The sequence below is a fragment of the Eurosta solidaginis genome, chromosome 1, assembly GCF_040869045.1.
Source record: "Eurosta solidaginis isolate ZX-2024a chromosome 1, ASM4086904v1, whole genome shotgun sequence".
NCBI classification, from domain to species: Eukaryota; Metazoa; Arthropoda; class Insecta; order Diptera; family Tephritidae; genus Eurosta; species Eurosta solidaginis.
Window position 1 is genome coordinate 86,879,010 of NC_090319.1, and position 17,273 is coordinate 86,896,282.

Consider the following 17,273-nt stretch of genomic DNA (forward strand, 5'->3'; position numbering starts at 1 on the left):
GTGGGCGCTGATGGATTGCCTGCGGAGCTATTCAAGTTCGGCGGCGAGGAGTTGGTAAGGCGCATGCAGCAGCATCTTAGCAAAATATGGGCGGACGAAAGCATGCCCGACGGTTGGAATCTAAGTGTTCTTTGCCCAGTCCACAAGAAGGGGGATACTGCAAAATGCACCAACTATCGTGGAATCAGCCTTCTTAATATCGCATATAAGGTCCTTTCAAGTGTATTGTGCGAAAGATTGAAGCCCACCGTGAACCGGCTGATTGGACCTTATCAGTGCGGCTTCAGACCTGGTAAATCTACCATCGACCAGATTTTCACAATGCGCCAAATCTTGGAAAAAACCCGTGAAAAGAGAATCGACACACATCACCTCTTCGTCGACTTTAAAGCCGCCTTCGACAGCACGAAAAGGAGCTGCCTATATGCCGCTATGTCTGAATTTGGTTTCCCCGCAAAACTTATACGGCTGTGCAAAATGACGTTGAGCAACACCATCAGCTCAGTCAGAATTGGGAAGGACCTCTCCGAGCCGTTCGAAACTAAACGAGGTTTCAGACAGGGTGACCCCCTATCGTGCGATTTCTTTAATTTGATGCTGGAGAAAATTATACTAGCTGCAGAACTTAACCGCACTGGAACAATATACTATAAAAGCGTGCAATTACTGGCATATGCTGATGACATTGATATCATCGGCCTAAACACCCGCGCTGTTAGTTCTGCTTACTCCAAGCTGGAAAAAGAAGCGGTAAAGATGGGTTTGATGGTGAATGAGGACAAAACGAAGTACCTGCTGTCATCGAGCAAAGAGTCAGCGCATATGCGCCTTGGCAACCACGCTACTGTTGGCAGCCATAATTTCGAAATAGTAAAAGACTTCGTTTATTTGGGAACCAGCATCAACATTAGCAACAACATCAGCACTGAAATCCAGCGAAGAATCAATCTTGCCAATAAATGCTACTTTGGACTAGGTAGGCAATTGAAAAGTAAAGTCCTCTCTCGGCGAACGAAAATCATACTCTACAAGTCACTTATCGTACCCGTCCTGCTATATGGGGCAGAAGCATGGACCATGACAACAGCAGATGAAGCGGCTTTGGGAGTGTTCGAGAGAAAAGTTCTTCGAAAGATTTATGGACCTCTACGCGTTGGCGATGGCGAGTACCGAAGAAGATTTAATGATGAGCTGTACGAGCTATACGCAGACATCAACATAGTCCAGCGAATTAAAACGCAGCGGCTGCGCTGGCTAGGCCATGTTATGCGAATGAAAGATGATGCTCCGGCCAGGAAAGTGTTTCTATCGGAACCCGCCTATGGAAGCAGAGGTAGAGGGCGGCCCCCACTCCGTTGGAAGGACCAGGTGGAAAACGATTTAAACTCCCTTGGTGTGACCAATTGGCGCCGGTTGGCGGAGCGAAGGAGCGACTGGCGCGCCTTGTTGGACGGCCATAACCGTTTAGACGGTTAAGCGCCAATTAAGTAAGTAAGTAAGTAATCGATTCTGCACTTTATCCTGACGCCACAAAATTTGATGATACTGGCAGACAATAGGCAATTATTACAAATAACGTGAACGCCATTGCTGATTATCATTTCAACATCTACAATACAACACCGATACATAACTACATTGTTTTTTTTTGTGAAAATTTAATTTGACTCAACATTCAATTAATCTGCAAATTTACAAATGAAGTATTCTTACCAAACTTCAGTTTTACTACTACAATATTGTCAATCTATACATTTTATACGCAAGAAGAAAAACATTTAGCTACAATCAAGGGATTTTTGTTGTAATAACGTTAGAAGCTGGCTAATGCTAAAATTTCCGATGACTTGGTTGCGGATCTAAAAGCCTATGCACTTTGATTCTTCACAACAATCGAATATCTTTGGTGTCTAAAACTCTATTTTGGAATCTAACTCAGCTTATCTCATTGGACTTAAGTACGTAATTTATTGATTTTATCATTAATTTTTTTTTTAATTTTACAAACAACATAACAACACCTGAAAATAACTTTAGGTCAATTCAAATTAAAACGATTAAGTTACCTCAATTTTGGGAAGAATGTCCAGAAGCATGGTTTGTTCTTGTTGAGGGACAATTTGAAATTAATAATATTTTTGACGATAATATTAAATTTCAAAATATTTCAATTGCCCTTCAATGAGACACAATAGCAAAAATTATTGATATAATAATCCAGCCCCTAATATTAATAAATTTGGAACGATTAAGAAAGCACTTTGTGAGAGATTTTCTCTCAGTGAAGAAAAGAGGCTTGAACAATTATTTTCTAACACGGAACTTGGTGATCGTTCACCAACGGCACTTCTTCGTTACTGAAATTACTTATCGGTTCTAAGTCGATAGTTTGTCGTGAACTACTTTTTTTACTTTGGATTAGGAAACTACCACAACAAATTCAAATTCATCTAACTTCTTCCGATAATACGAACAAAGAAGAATCTAATATTTTAGCAGATAAACTTTTCGAATTACTTAATAAACCAAATTCATCTAAACCTTCTGCTATAGCAAGTGTTGAAAATAATGCACTTGAACAATGCATTGAAAACTTAATACAATTGCCTTCGGCAATTTTTCAAAATTCAAATAAAATTACAAATGATATCAATGAATTACGCATTAGATCTAGTTTAAAAGAAAGAGAAAGACAGGCCTAGATCTAGATCCAGAAATATTTCCAAGGGAAGGAATTTTAATGCATCAAATAATATTTGTTGGTCTCATAGGAAATTTAAAAATAATGCCCTTAAATGGAGTCAACCGTGCAATTTTAATAAAAATAATAATGGTAATTTAGAACAAAATTTAAATTAAAACATTCCATTATGACTGTGACGGATATTGGAAATTTTCCTAAACAAATTCGCCGCCTATTCATTTTCGATAAATTTAATAAATTAAATTTCCTCATACCGGTAGGTGCAGTAGTATCTGTAATTCCATTTTCTAAATTCAAAAATTATAAACGCAATTCAGATCTTAGACTATAAGCTGCTAACGGTTCTAACATCGAAACATTCCGAACTAAACTTTTAAAAATTAATTTAGGTTCAAGAAGAGATTTCGAATTTCCGTTTATCATCGCAAATATTATTACACCCATTTTTGGCGAGAGTTTTCTAGAAAAATTTGGTATAGTTGTTAATATTAAAAATGGACTATAATATAGAAATCAGAACCAATTGATTGAATACCTTGTGGAGATTATAGAAGATTCAATTTTATTACTACACCGGATTGATATCCTTTACCACACATTCACGATTTGTCTATTGATTTAACCCTAGGACTTATACCCAACTTTTACAACGACTTCTTATACCGGGGTACAGGTGTGGCCAGTAGCCTGTTTTACCCGTTTTTTCTCTTTTTTTCTGAGAAATAAGTTATTTTTTTAATGCAATGTTGTAGCTGACTGTTTTACGAACATTTTAAGTAGTTATAAACATATATTTGTAGCCTGCTTCTAAGAATTGCGCGCATTCTAAGTTATTTCTAAGAAGTCAATAATTTCTATTGTTGTTAGAATTTTTAGAATACAACCTTTTTCGCGCACTCTTAATTATTTAGAAGAAGAAATTATATTGTACCCTTGCTAGAATTTGCTGACAAACAACATTTGATATAATCCAACTACCTGGCAGGTAAGAAATGCTTCCAGAAACTTAAAGAGTTGCAGCTATATAAACGGCAGTTTTGCGAGTTTATATTCATTGTAAAGCGTTCTTTCGAAGTGTGAAGTTGATTTATATTTGTGAAAATAACAAGTCAGAAAAAATTTAAAATATTACAACATGGATAGCAGAAGGAACATGGAATATTTGTCTTCGAATCAATATATGAGGTAAATACAAATAACTCAAATATAATTTCATAAATGGAATAACACTTAATTATTTTTATATATATTATCTGACGCTGAAAAAGAGCAGTACATACAAAACCTGTTTGACGAAATCTCAGATGATGAATTATTTTCCGACCCTGAAGGCGATGAAAGCGAACAAGTAGCAGTAGCAGATGGCGTGGTTGAATCGGATGTAGAAGACCCTGATTACACAATTGACAATGCCCAGGTAGATGAGGCTGATTACGAAGAATCTGACAATGAATCCGATGCTGCAGATGATTCTGAGGAGATTAATTTGCGTGCAGCTGAATTCGTAGCACGTGATAGTACCATATGTAGCTCACAGCCACGACTTGCACGCCAAACTAGCCAACAAAATATTTTGCGACAGCGAAGTGGGCCCGCATGATCAACTACTATGATTTCAATAGTCAATACATATAAATGTTTTATGACTCCGGAAATGGTGGATATTATAGTACGCTACACCAATAAAAAAGCAGAAGCTACATATGCGGAATTAAACGCAAAACATCCAGAGGCGGAACCAAAAACATGGAAGAAGGTTACTTTGAGCGAAATGTATGCGTTCATTGGAGTGCTTATTATGACTGGCGCTAACCGCAGCAATGCCGAATGTGCGCCGGACTTGTGGTCGGTGGAATATTGTCCATTATATCGTGCGTCAATGGGCATTAACCGCTTTCAGGTCATACTGCGGTTTATAAGGTTTGACGATGGCAACACACGGGCACAACGTTTGGTAACTGACAAAGCTGCACCAATATCCGAGCTGTGGACCATGATGAACTACAACTTTGAGCAGTCATATAAGCCAAGTGAATATCTAACGGTAGACGAGCAGCTCTTTCGATATCGTGGCCGCACCCGTTTCACGCAATACATCCCATCGAAACCGGCAAAATATGGCATCAAAGTGTGGTGGGTATGTGATGCCAAAAACGCATATCCACTGCATGGACAAATATATACTGGCCAAGCACCAACGGGACGGGAAACTAACCAGGGTGAACGCGAGGTCAAGGATTTAGTAAGCCGCTTTCATGGAACCGGCCGAAATATAACGATGGACAATTTTTTTACATCCCTAAATCTACTGGAAAGCTTGTCATCCATGAATTTGACGGCAGTTGGAACTCTGCGGAAAAATAAGCCCTACATACCAAAGGAGATGGTGGCACACAAATATCGTGCAGAGAGGTCAAGTACTTTCGGGTTTGGGCCCAACATATCCATTTGCTCCTATGTGCCGAAAAAAATAAGGCAGTTATATTACTATCATCAATGCATGACGATGATCACATTGGCGAAAGCGGCAAACCAGAAATGATAGAGTTTTATAACAAGACAAAAGGAGAAGTGGACGTGATGGACCAATTGCTTGGAGAATATACTTGCCAAAGGATGACAAAGCGTTGGCCGTTGTCCCTATTCTTCAACATGATTGATTTGACGGCATTGGCAGCGTACATCATATATTATTAGAATAATCCCAACATCAGATGCACCAATGCGAAGCGTAAGAGATTTCTTCGCCAGCTCGCCAAGGAACTGTCTATGCCCATAATTGAAGAAGTGAATCAGCAAGTGAAGCGGAACTTCAACACAAAAATTGCAGTCGCGAGTTTCATAAGTACGGCCTTGCAAGGAAGTGCTGACAATAGGCCATCAACGTCTGCAGCTGCTGGTGCAAAACCAAAGAAACAGTAGGTTGGAAGCTGTTTTCTCTGCTACATCCATGACCAACACAGAAGACGAACGCGTAACATGTGCAGAATATGTCAGCGCCCAATATGCATACAGCATTCTTCAAATACATTTACATGTAATATTTGTGAAAATAATGAAGACAATTGAATAATTTAAATTTGTTTGCATATTTAGTTATAAAAAATAATCAATAAAATAATATTTTATAAAGAAAATAATAAATAAAAAATTTTTTCCTTCAAAAAATGAGAAAAAACGAGAAAAAAAGCTACTGGCCACACCTGTACCCGGGTATAAGAAGTCGTAGGTGTCAACTTTGAAAGCTTACATCTCATCAATGCATGGACCTAGCATGACACCAATCGACGTAGATTTACTTCGTTTTCCTAGATCAAAAATTTCAAGTCAATATCTTTAGCGATTTAGGAGCTACATAACTCCAAAGTAGCTACTGGCCACACCTGTACTTGGGTATAAGTCCTAGCGTTAAAATATAAGAAAATGTTTTCCAAAATTGATCTTGTTCGCGCGTATCATCGAATTCCTATGGCAGAAGAAGACATACACCAAGCAGCATACACCCAACGGCATGTTTGAGTTTATACGTATGCCATTTGGTCTTCGAAACAGTGCTCAAACATTTCGACACAGTATTAATGAAATAATTTCAAATTTCGACTTTCTATTTACATATATTGACGACATCTTATCGCTAGTGATAACGGAAACCAACATTTTAACACATTTAAAGATGATATTTAAAAGACTTGAAGAGTACAATTAAAAATATTAAATCCTCTAAATGTATTTTTGGCGTAGATAAATTAGACTTTTTAAGCTACGAAATTTCGTGTGAAGGTATTAAACCCTCTTTATAAAGAAATGAAGTAATAACAAATTGGGAAAAACCCACCTCAATTAATAAATTACAAAAGTTATTTGGGCATGGTTAATTATTATCATCGCTATTTTAAAATGTTAGCAGCAGATTTCAGTCCTCTGCACGAAATGCTAACATTTTCTATTAAAAATAAACTCAAGCAACTTAATTGGACAGAAAAACTACAACTTCTTTCGAAAACGTAAAAAAATGTTTGCTAAAAAAACCTTGCTAACATATTTTGATAAAAAAAAGGAATTTTATAATTAGCTATAAATGCATTAAATGTTGCGATAGAAGTTGTCTTGCAACAAACTTTCAATAACTTATTACAACCTTTAGCAGCAGAAATTAACAATTCTACATTCGACAAGGCACTTTAGCAATTTATAATTCAGTGAAACATTTCAAGCATTTCTTTGAAGGTAGACACATTCAAAGACTCGGTAACAAAATTAAAATTATCTATAGCGTTCATAAGCCTTTAACCCATGTTCTAAATTCCAAAGTAGACAGATCTCCTCGTCACTTGCGTCATCTTCAATATATACCTGGAAGAGGCAACATAGTTGCTGATACACTTTCCCGTATTCCAGAAATAAATGTAATTTCAAAAGATATAAATTTATAAACTTTATTCAAAGAACAACAAACAGATACGATGTTACAAGAAATCATATCTGATACAAATTCCAAAAATAATTTGAAAGAAATCAATATTCCAATTATAAATTAAAATATTTAAAAAAAATAAAAAATAAATGTAAGGCGCGATAACCTCCGAAGAGATTTAAGGCCGAGCTTCTCTTTCAATTTGCGTCGTGCTCCTCTTGATTTTCCCTACAAATTGGCCGGACGGGACCTACATGTTTTATGCCGACTCCGAACAGCACCTGCAAGGCAGATGAGTTTTCACTGAAAGTTTTTCATGGCAGAAATACACCCGGAGCGCTTGCCAAACACTTCCGAGGGGCGACCCCGCTTAGAAAAATTTTCGTCTAATTTAAAAATCTTATTTCTAAAATTTTGATGTTGCTTTGCCCGGGGTGCGAACCCAGGGCATACGGTGTGGTGGGCGGAGCACGCTACCATCACACCACGGTGGCCGCCATTAAATTATTTGGTATGATGTTTCTCAACAACCATTTAGGTCATACGTTCCACTTTCTATGAGAAGAATTATATTTGACCAAATACACTATATATCTCATCCAAGTACTCGTACAACTAGAAAATTTATTCAAACAAAATATTTTTGGTCTAGTATGCGTAAAGAAATTAATGAACAGACATCATCTTGTATAAATTGTCAGAAATCCAATTCAAATTCCTACTGGACGCTGGTAACATATTCATATGGATATTGTTGGCCTGAAGCTTATCCACTTAAAAATATTTATGGAGATACAATAGCAACAATTTTTGTTCAAAATTATGTTCCACGTTTTGGTATTCCTTTATATATTACAGTAGATCAAGGCTCTCAGTTTACTTCGAACATTTTTAGTAAATTAACTAAATTACTAGGAACATACAAAATGTATACCTCTCCATATCATCCTCAAGCGAATGGTATGACAGAACGATTTCATAGAACACTAAAAACAGCAAATATTGCTTCAAACGACTCAACTCATTGGTCTGAAATTTTACCATGGATACTTCTTGGGTTAAGAACATCTATTAAAAAAGATTTAAAATGTTCTTCTCCAGAACTTGTTTACGGTCAAACACTTCGTCTACCTGGTGAATTAATTATTCACAATAATAATAATGAAAATGTTTGTTCAAACGAAATTCTTCAACAATTAAGATATCATTTTATTCGTACAAAAATTATACGTCATAATAAAGAAAATTTGTTTATTTCCAAGAATTTATATAGGTGTGATTACGTTTTTGTTAAAGTTCTTCATAAATCTAACTTATAGCGTTTTCTTTTCTGGCTATAGTGTTACGCTTTTTGTACGCCGCGCAAGGGTTGTTTTTCTATTCTAAAAAACAGGCAACGCCTTTACGGGGTATTTCGTTCTTTTGTGAAATTGTTGCCTGCTCGCAACGCAAAAGCGTTATACTGTTTTCACACAGAAGGCTTATTGAATAATAAAGGCAGTTTTCTACATTAAGACGCTTATTGAGCTCAATCTTCCCTACAAAATTCGAATCTATAATTATTTCATTAGTAGCTAATCGAATGCCTAATGAAGTCAAAAGCACAATGCAACTCTGTTGGCAGCGTTCCACTTCTTAGTTTTTGGAGTGTTCAGTGCTTAAAAATGTCATTTGTCAAAGTAAATGTCATTGTATGCATGGCGGAACGATACAAGGTGGCCGCTCGAACAGCTGATTATAACCTTTTTTATTTGATTTGATACATCAACTACCGGCGCAGTACGATTTTGACATTTGTCCATCGAATTTACAAGCACATGGAATTTTTTTATGTTTGTAGGTATGTCACCATGCTGCCACCTTGTATCGTTCCGCCATGATTGGCTGTCATATAGCATTGTCATTTTATTCGCTTGACATTTCATCCTTCATACTAATCGAGCAGTTACTTCTGTGTGAAAGCAAAAAATTTACGATTTCATTAGAAGGTGAAATGAGATCATTTAGTTTCTGTGTGAAAACAGTATTACAGTTTTACCCTGTATAAAATGGCGGTGTGGCAGTGCAACTCTGTGAAACTCTCAATTCCCTCTTGAGTTCCACATACATATACTCTGTTAATATGAGTGCACAGATCACCTACCAGATTGCGCATTCACGAGTTCAAAATTGCTTCGTTCTGCGCATATACGTCACAGTTGACTGTTTCAGCGAAAGAAAGAAAGAGAGAAAAAAACAAGAGCTAAAAGAAAATGACGTAAGAATTGCCCATAAAAAAGAGATGATCTACTGTTTACATGCGCAATGCGCAATCTTCTTGTGTGATTTGTGATATGAGTGAATATGGTGAGATGAAATGTTCTTTGTATGCACTATAAATGTTGACAATTTTCTGGGGTAGGAGTAACACTATTAAGGCTTTACCATTTACTTAGGCAACAATTTATTTCAGAAAAGAAAACGCTACTAGAATAACCTTACAAAGGACCTGAGAGAGGGAGGTAGAGGAACGGAGGGATTGCTTGGAGGAGCTCTTGGTCCTTTCGCAATCTATCTCCTCCGTGGGAAGGAGGATCAGTTTGACCAATGGTCGTTTCACCTGACCCTTCTCCGTAATAAAGTCAACTACACGAACTCGGTTATCTTCGCCGGGGTGTACCTTGACTACTCTATCGAGCCTCCATTCGTTGGGAGACAAGTTGTCATCTTTGATAACAACGAGGTCATCCACCTTAAGGTTCTGTTTCGAATGTTTTCACTTCACTCGTTTTTGAAGATCGGAAAGATATTTGGATTTCCATCGCCGTCAGAAGGTTTGATGGAGTGCTTTTAACTTCTACCATCATGTAGGCAGGGGTTTCGTTCACGTCCGGTTCTGGCAGCGCCAGAAGGATGTCCGTTGGGAAATGGCCTAGGGTTAGTGGCTCCAGGTCCGTTGGGTTGGGTTCGAACCTGGACTGAGGGCGTGAGTTGAGGCATGCCTCAATTCTGCAGACGTGTTTGGAACTGCTCCATGGTATACTTAAGGGGAGACGCGATCTTCTTGAAATTGCTTTGGAAGCTCTTCACTCCCGCTTCCCACAGACCGTCCATATGGGGAGCGGCGGCGGGCATAAAATGCCAAGTTAATGCATGATGGCTATACTTGGAGACTGTTTGAACTCGGCTTTCTGCCAGAAAGGCTTTAAATTCTGATCGCAAAGATCTTGAAACTCCGACAAAGTTTGTAACATTGTCGGAGTAAAGGTTTTTCGGACATCCTCTTCTAGCGAAAAAGCGCGAAAAGGCTGCTAGAAAGCATGGGGTACTAAGATCACTAGTGACTTTTAAGTGGATTGCCTTAGTAGTGAAACAACGGAAAAGGCACACGTAGTCTTTGGAGAGTCGACACCTCCTGCCGCGGTAGCTTTTGATATCGAAAGGTCCGGCAAAGTCTATCCTGGTGTTGGTGAACGCGCGAGTAAGCGTAGTACGTTCGCAGGGAAGGGTACCCATAAGTTGGGACTGCGCCTGTTTTCAGTGAATAATGTATGTTTTGCAATTGTGGATGATGGCCCTGATCATGATCTTGACGTTCGGAATCCAATATTGGGTTCGGATAAGACGGAGCATGAGGCGGTTCTCGCCATGAACGGAATCATGATGAACCATCATGATTGTAAGGCGAGACAGCCTGCTATTGTAAGGCAAGACGATCGGATGACGCTCTATGGCAAGTCTTTCGAAGCACCTAGACGCCCCCCTGCTCTAATAATGTCATCGTTGTCGATGAATGGGGTGAGTGGCAGTATTTCACTCTTGCGATCGATAGGTTCCCTATTTTTCAATTGTAAGTATTCTGTACCGTAGGAGATTTTTTGACATACTTTTATGAATGATTGAGTCGTTGCCTTAATCTCAACGGCTGAGATTATGCATGATTTTTCGTGGAACGAGGCTTTTGTTCTAGGATGAGTCGTTTGGTGAATTTGAAAAACGGTCGAGATCCATTGGATCTGCCCTTGTCGTGGCATATGACTGTGCCCTCTTTTCCTCAGCGGACGGCGCCGCAGAGTTCTAATCGTGGTAGCGAGATGGTTTTCACTGGAGCTGCTCTGGTTTTTGCTAGAAGTAAATGTATGAAAAACTGATGGTCCGTAGTATGGCGGCACGTAGACTACGCGTCAAATCCTGCAGATTTGGCGAGCAGAGGCCTCTTCGCTTCGGATCTAATCAGCAATTATTTGTGGTGGCAGGGACCTCCTTAATTACAAGAAGACAACGAAAATTGGCTAACACAAAAAGATTACAACACGAATATTGAGGAAAAGAGGGTAAAGGTTCACGTCTGTTAATGATATATCTAACATCCTTGATAGGTTCTCTGACTTTTCAAGGGCTTTGCATACATTTTTCGGTTTTTCCAAAGAACACATCCGAAAACTAAAGCTTCTTTCAAAAGGTACTCTCATTTAATAGCACCTGATGAAATGAAAATAACGACAGAACGATTGATAGCAATATGCCAAAAGCAATACTATCAAAAAGAGTACGCAAATTTGAAGTCAGGGAAACTAATTCATGGGAAGAGTGAGATTTTACCCTTTAACCCATTCATCGATACTGAAGGTATAATCAGAACTGGTGGGCTGGTCAACGCATCCAAAGACATGTCCTACAATGAGCGTCACCCCATTATCATTCTATACACTAAGGCTGCATTTTATTCGCACTCATGACTGGATTCCGCAGGTTAAAAACATGATTAAGTATGTCATCCACAACTGTAAAGTCTGCATTATTCACAAGAAGCGGGCGCAAACTCAACTTATGGGAATCCTCCTAAAGGAGCGCACCATCTTTACTAGGGCTTCTCAAACACAGGGGTAGATTTCGCAGGACCATTCGACATCAAGTCTTACCGAGGGTGTCGGACCTTAAAGGGATATAACTGTCTGTTCGTCTGCTTTTCGATGAAAGCGATTCATCTTGAAGCGACAAACGATCTTAGTACTGGGTCTTTCCTTGCTGCCTTCGCCAGATTTGTGTCTAGACGAGGATGCCCAAAAAACGTCTACTCCGACAATGGTACTAACTTTGTCGAAGCTTCGCGGTCTTTACGATCCGAGTTCAAGGCCTTTCTGCGGATACAATGAACAAATATAGCCATCAAGCTCTCGCATGGTATTTCATACCCCCGAGTGCTCCTCACATGGGAGGCTTGTGGGAAGCAGGGGTAAAAAGTTTTAAAACCCATTATAAAAAGATCGCGTCCGATCATAAATATACATTTGAAGAGTATACGACTCTCTTATACCGAATTGAGGCATGCCTCAACTCAAGACCCCTCAGTCCCTCATCTAACGAACCTTCCGAACTGGAGCCGCTTACTCCAGGCCACTTTCTTGTGGGTGCGCATGTGTTAGCTCTACCCCAAATTGATTGTAATGAGAATCCTGCCTCAATAGTCAATCGATGGCAAAAAATGAAGGCCCTACACCAAACATTTTGCAAAAGATGGAAATCGAAATATCTCACCGAGATCCAGAAACGATACAATCAAACTTAAAACCCGGGGACCTAGTCGTCATAAAGGAGGACAACCTCCAACCCAACGAGTGAAGAATCGTCAACGTACACCCAGGCTCTGATAAGCGTGTACGTGTTGTTGAAGTCAATACCATCAAGGGACAAATTACCAGACCAATTGCGAAATTGGTACTAGTCCCGTCCAACGACAAGGAAGATGAAATTTAATATCCCAAATAACCCCTCCCCATCAGACACCAAACATACCGAACGTGAAACGAAGGGTCGAAACGTCTTATATTATTTGAAAAAATTATTCCACAATTCACTCACTAACCCATAGCGAGGACACCAGAACCCTAACGCACATCCATGATCTGCCTCAAACTACAGTTGAATCAATAATAATACCCCCAAAGAAATCATATCGTCACCAGAATATCCAGCGACTCGAAAAAAAATATTCAAACATCATGACCAAATTGAGGTTGGCGGACTGTTGTTTGGGTGGCGTAAAAAAAAAATATGTCCAATGTATTTTCGCAAAAAAAGAAAGGAAAGCTAATAGAGATAAAAGATTACAGGCACTAAGAAAATACGAAACGAAAAAAACTGATTTAGCACTCATGCATTCAATGTGGATGGTGCTTTAGCCCAATTAGTACATTTATAATTCGAGTTTTGTCAGTCGATGTCGCTGAATCTTGTACTACATAATTTGTGATGTGTTTTGTCGATAATATATTAAGTATTTTAAATCTCGATCAAATGAATGATTGATAGAGATATGTAGTGCGCGAAATGAGCAGCGCATGAGGCCTAACTGTATTGCAATGCATTGACTGTCAGAAGTAAAGTAGTGTAGACATTTTGACATTTGCTTCGCTTTTTCACTTCCTGAATGGAAAAAATGTCATTTATGTCATTTACAACACGCGGTGGTGAGTATTCTTGTTGTAGATTAGGTTATCGTTTTATTAATTAATTTCTCTTTTTCTTTTCAGGTTTTTCGCTTTATGGTCTTATGCCCCTATTACGGTATACAACTCAACTTAGTTCGGTTGTAATTAAAACAACTGAACTCCTGTTTGGTATTACGAATTACAACTTATTTCAGTTGAAGTTGAATTGGTGTTGCCAAACTAGGAAAGTGATGATTTGACAGATAAATGAACAGCTGATCAATTTGTGGCGGAAATTTAAGCATTTGCAAAAGTGATTTTATTATTAAAAGATATATGATATGAAATATATTTTATAATGGCGAAAATTTTGGTGATTGACATGTCGCGAATACGAAAACTTTCGCGTTATCATTCCAATCCCTTGGAACTACCTAGCACCAAGTAAGAAAATTTTCAATTGGCAAATGATGAGCTTCAAATGAAGTTACTTTGCAGATTTGAAAGGAAGCATTTTGCTCATTACTAAACGCAATTAAAGACCATTTCCGTATGGAAGGCTTTACACGTATTTTAAAATTATGCACCACACTCAGATTCCTTGCTGATGGCAGCTATCAAAAATGCTGTGGAAATGATTTTGGTGTTGGACTGGTTTTAGATATTATTGAGGAGCATATTTGTGCGAAGTGGATTAAAACCAAAACAGCAAAAATTGTATTTTACTCTAAAACAGGATTCCCAGAAGTGGTTATTAGTATCAATGGGACTCACGTTCGCATAATTTCACCTAAATTGGCTGCATCCCAACTGCTGCCAGCCTCGTCCAACTTCGGAATGTCGCTCCATAAAGTGAAAAAGTTATTCTATGTAATCCTTCGTGTAAACGTTGTTTTTTCTATAAATGATTAAAAAAGGTTTCAACTACCGGCTTTAAATTTTTTTTGGTAACGTTTTATGAACCCGTGCACCATCTAACTCTTATCAAAGGGGTGGTATCAAAAGACGCGTTTCGATCTCCGTTCTTAGGATTCGAAAGCGGAATATGAAGATTTTATTTCGGTCGAAAAATATTTACAAAATGGCCCGAGGGTCCGAAATATGAGCCCCGATCCACAGTTTTTTTGCACAGAACATCTTTCTGCGTTGGCGGCCCTTGGCCGCGATTTGTAAAAATAACCATGGGTGGGTCCAACGCCTTTCTGCATTAGTGTGTACAAAAAATCTGGCAAAATACAACCACATGAAAATTTGAACCGAAATGTAATGACAGAAACTTAATTTTTAATTTTTGTTTTCGGATTCTTAAATCGGTGGTCGAAACGTGTCTTTTGATACCAACTTTCAAAATTTTTGTTAAAAATTAGGTGGTGAACCGTCTTCTAAAACGTAACATTTTTTCAAAACAACTGCAAAATTGTATGAGACAACTGCTAGTAATCAGTTGTAAGATTTTGACGTCTTTGACAACTACACCAACACAAGGTTGTAAACGGTAAACTCAACCGACATTTTTTTTTTGACAGGTTGAGTTGTAATCTGTAATACCAAATTGCGAATTTTCAACCCAGAGTTGAGTTGTAAACGGTAATAGAGGCATTAAATTTCTTACCAAATAGTTTCAATGGCTCGAGAATGATTTACGCGAAGCTAACAAACCAGAGAATTGTGCACAACGTCCATGGATTATAACATACGGACATCGTCCGATGTATTGCAGTGACGATAAAGAATATGATTGTAATGAAAAGCTTGAGACATTTGTACGCCAAAGATTACCATTGGTGAAAATGTTTGCATTGGCGGATTTGTTTTACAAACACTGAGTTGATGTATATTTTCGGGCCTCAACATTTCTATACGCGACTTTGGCCTATTTATGGTTTTAAGGTGTACAATGGTTCCGCGGAAGTAGCCGATACCAATGCTAAGGCGCCTGTCCAAATTATAACGGGGTCAACTGGGTGCTGATTAGTAGCAGCTGCCACTTCGATTGTTTTCTTTTGAATATCCTCTATATCTACTTCAATCGGTTCGAGTATGACTTGTTGGCGCGCTTTGACTTGAATACGCGTTTTTATATATGGGAAATGATTTGCTGTGGTAAGTATGGTTTTACGTTTGCATTGTTCATATAGATCACCGTGTTCTTTGCCAGATTTGGTAAATAGTGTGGCGAATATGAAACGTTTTACATTGCAATTGCGCACCAAAATGTGTTCCACGATGACGCAGTTCATAAGTTTCGTAATAGGGTTCCACGTAGGTTATCTGTATATCGGCTTTTTCGGGACTCACTGAGTTTACATCGACAGAGTTCGAATCTTTAATAATATGTACAGAGTCTGGACCGAAACGATTGGCATAAAGGTTCTGCAAATGGCTGAAAATCTCTTGTAGCTTCGTCAACGTTGGCTCATTATAAATAAATTCTTGTTGATCCAAATCACCAAATTTGGTGTCATAGAAGCCTACACGAAAATATGTACCGAACACCTTTTTACCCTGCAGCTGTGCAATGCGATTGAAGGCCTCTTGCGGTTAACATGTATTACCCAACGCTTCACAAATTGGTGTGAGTATTTTGTAACCTTCATTCATTGCCTCATACATACCAGCTTTCTGAAATGAATTTGATGCCTCTTCCAACAAGGCCTTCAAACCACTCTCAGTAAAATGATTGCCCAAACAGATGCCATCTTCACCAGGATTTAGCACATCATCCGATATAGCTGATTCTATTAAAGAATTGGGGGTAACACGTTGAGAGCTAACAGCTCCAACCGGTGCGTGCGGCTGTGATTCGAGCATACTAAGATATTCTGCTACCAATGCGGCTGGGTGTACATAACACATTGCTGCCTCGTTATGCTTGGCGCGTTCACGATGTTTCTTTGCCATATTTTCGAACCAAGTAGGAACTTTAGCTATACGATGCATAAGATCTAACAACATCTCTGGATCCTCTTGATATTCTTTCGTCTTACTGTGTCAGAGAGTGTCATGTGATTGACGAGCAAATCTTGTACTTGTTTCAGGAAATGAGGTTCCCTGAAGATCTTCATCGACGTAAGGATTGTTCGCTAAATGCTGAGCGGGTATCCACTAGCGAGCTGAGAGACATGGTCGTTTGCATTTTGACGCGGGCAAAGTTGTTTCTGATTTCAAAATTTTGCCGCATCAGTAAATATGAAGACGCCGATGCTTGCGAGCGTATAGCCGGTGGAAATGACGTACTGGGAGCGGACAGTGCGCGCCATACTTACGGACATACGCACGGCGACGGGGATCGATCAAATAATATCTGTATCCACAGGTCGCTGGTTCATATCCGACCATCAACCTCTTAAGAACTTGGGTACACATACATATGTACGTGCACCTTAATTTGTTTTTCAAATTTTAACTACTGACATCTTGCGTTGCTCCACGAATTCGTACGTTAAGCTTGAATATGATATACGGGTCGATCGGTTAAGTTTGTGGAGGTTTAACTTGTATTGTGACGCCCTCAGTCTGTAGTAGATGGTACATGTGAGGCTGCGGTTGGACTTGGATAATTCATGTGGTTCTCGTGAAGGTTCGTAGTTTGATTTTTGTTTTGGACTACAAAATACATTTCCCGACGAATAGATTTCGGAATTTACCTGCCGGAGATCTCAGTCGAATATAACGAGGACTGGTTTCCAGTCCCATTCCTACAATTCATAGAAGCAACCTTTTGAGAATAGGCGGTGCGCGTCAT

General features: G+C 38.8%; 1 pseudogene; it reads right to left on the reverse strand.

Annotated features, from left to right (window-relative positions):
* Window positions 1-15,405: 15,405 nt before the first annotated feature.
* LOC137237069 (dedicator of cytokinesis protein 7 pseudogene) lies at window positions 15,406-17,273 on the reverse strand (annotated as a pseudogene).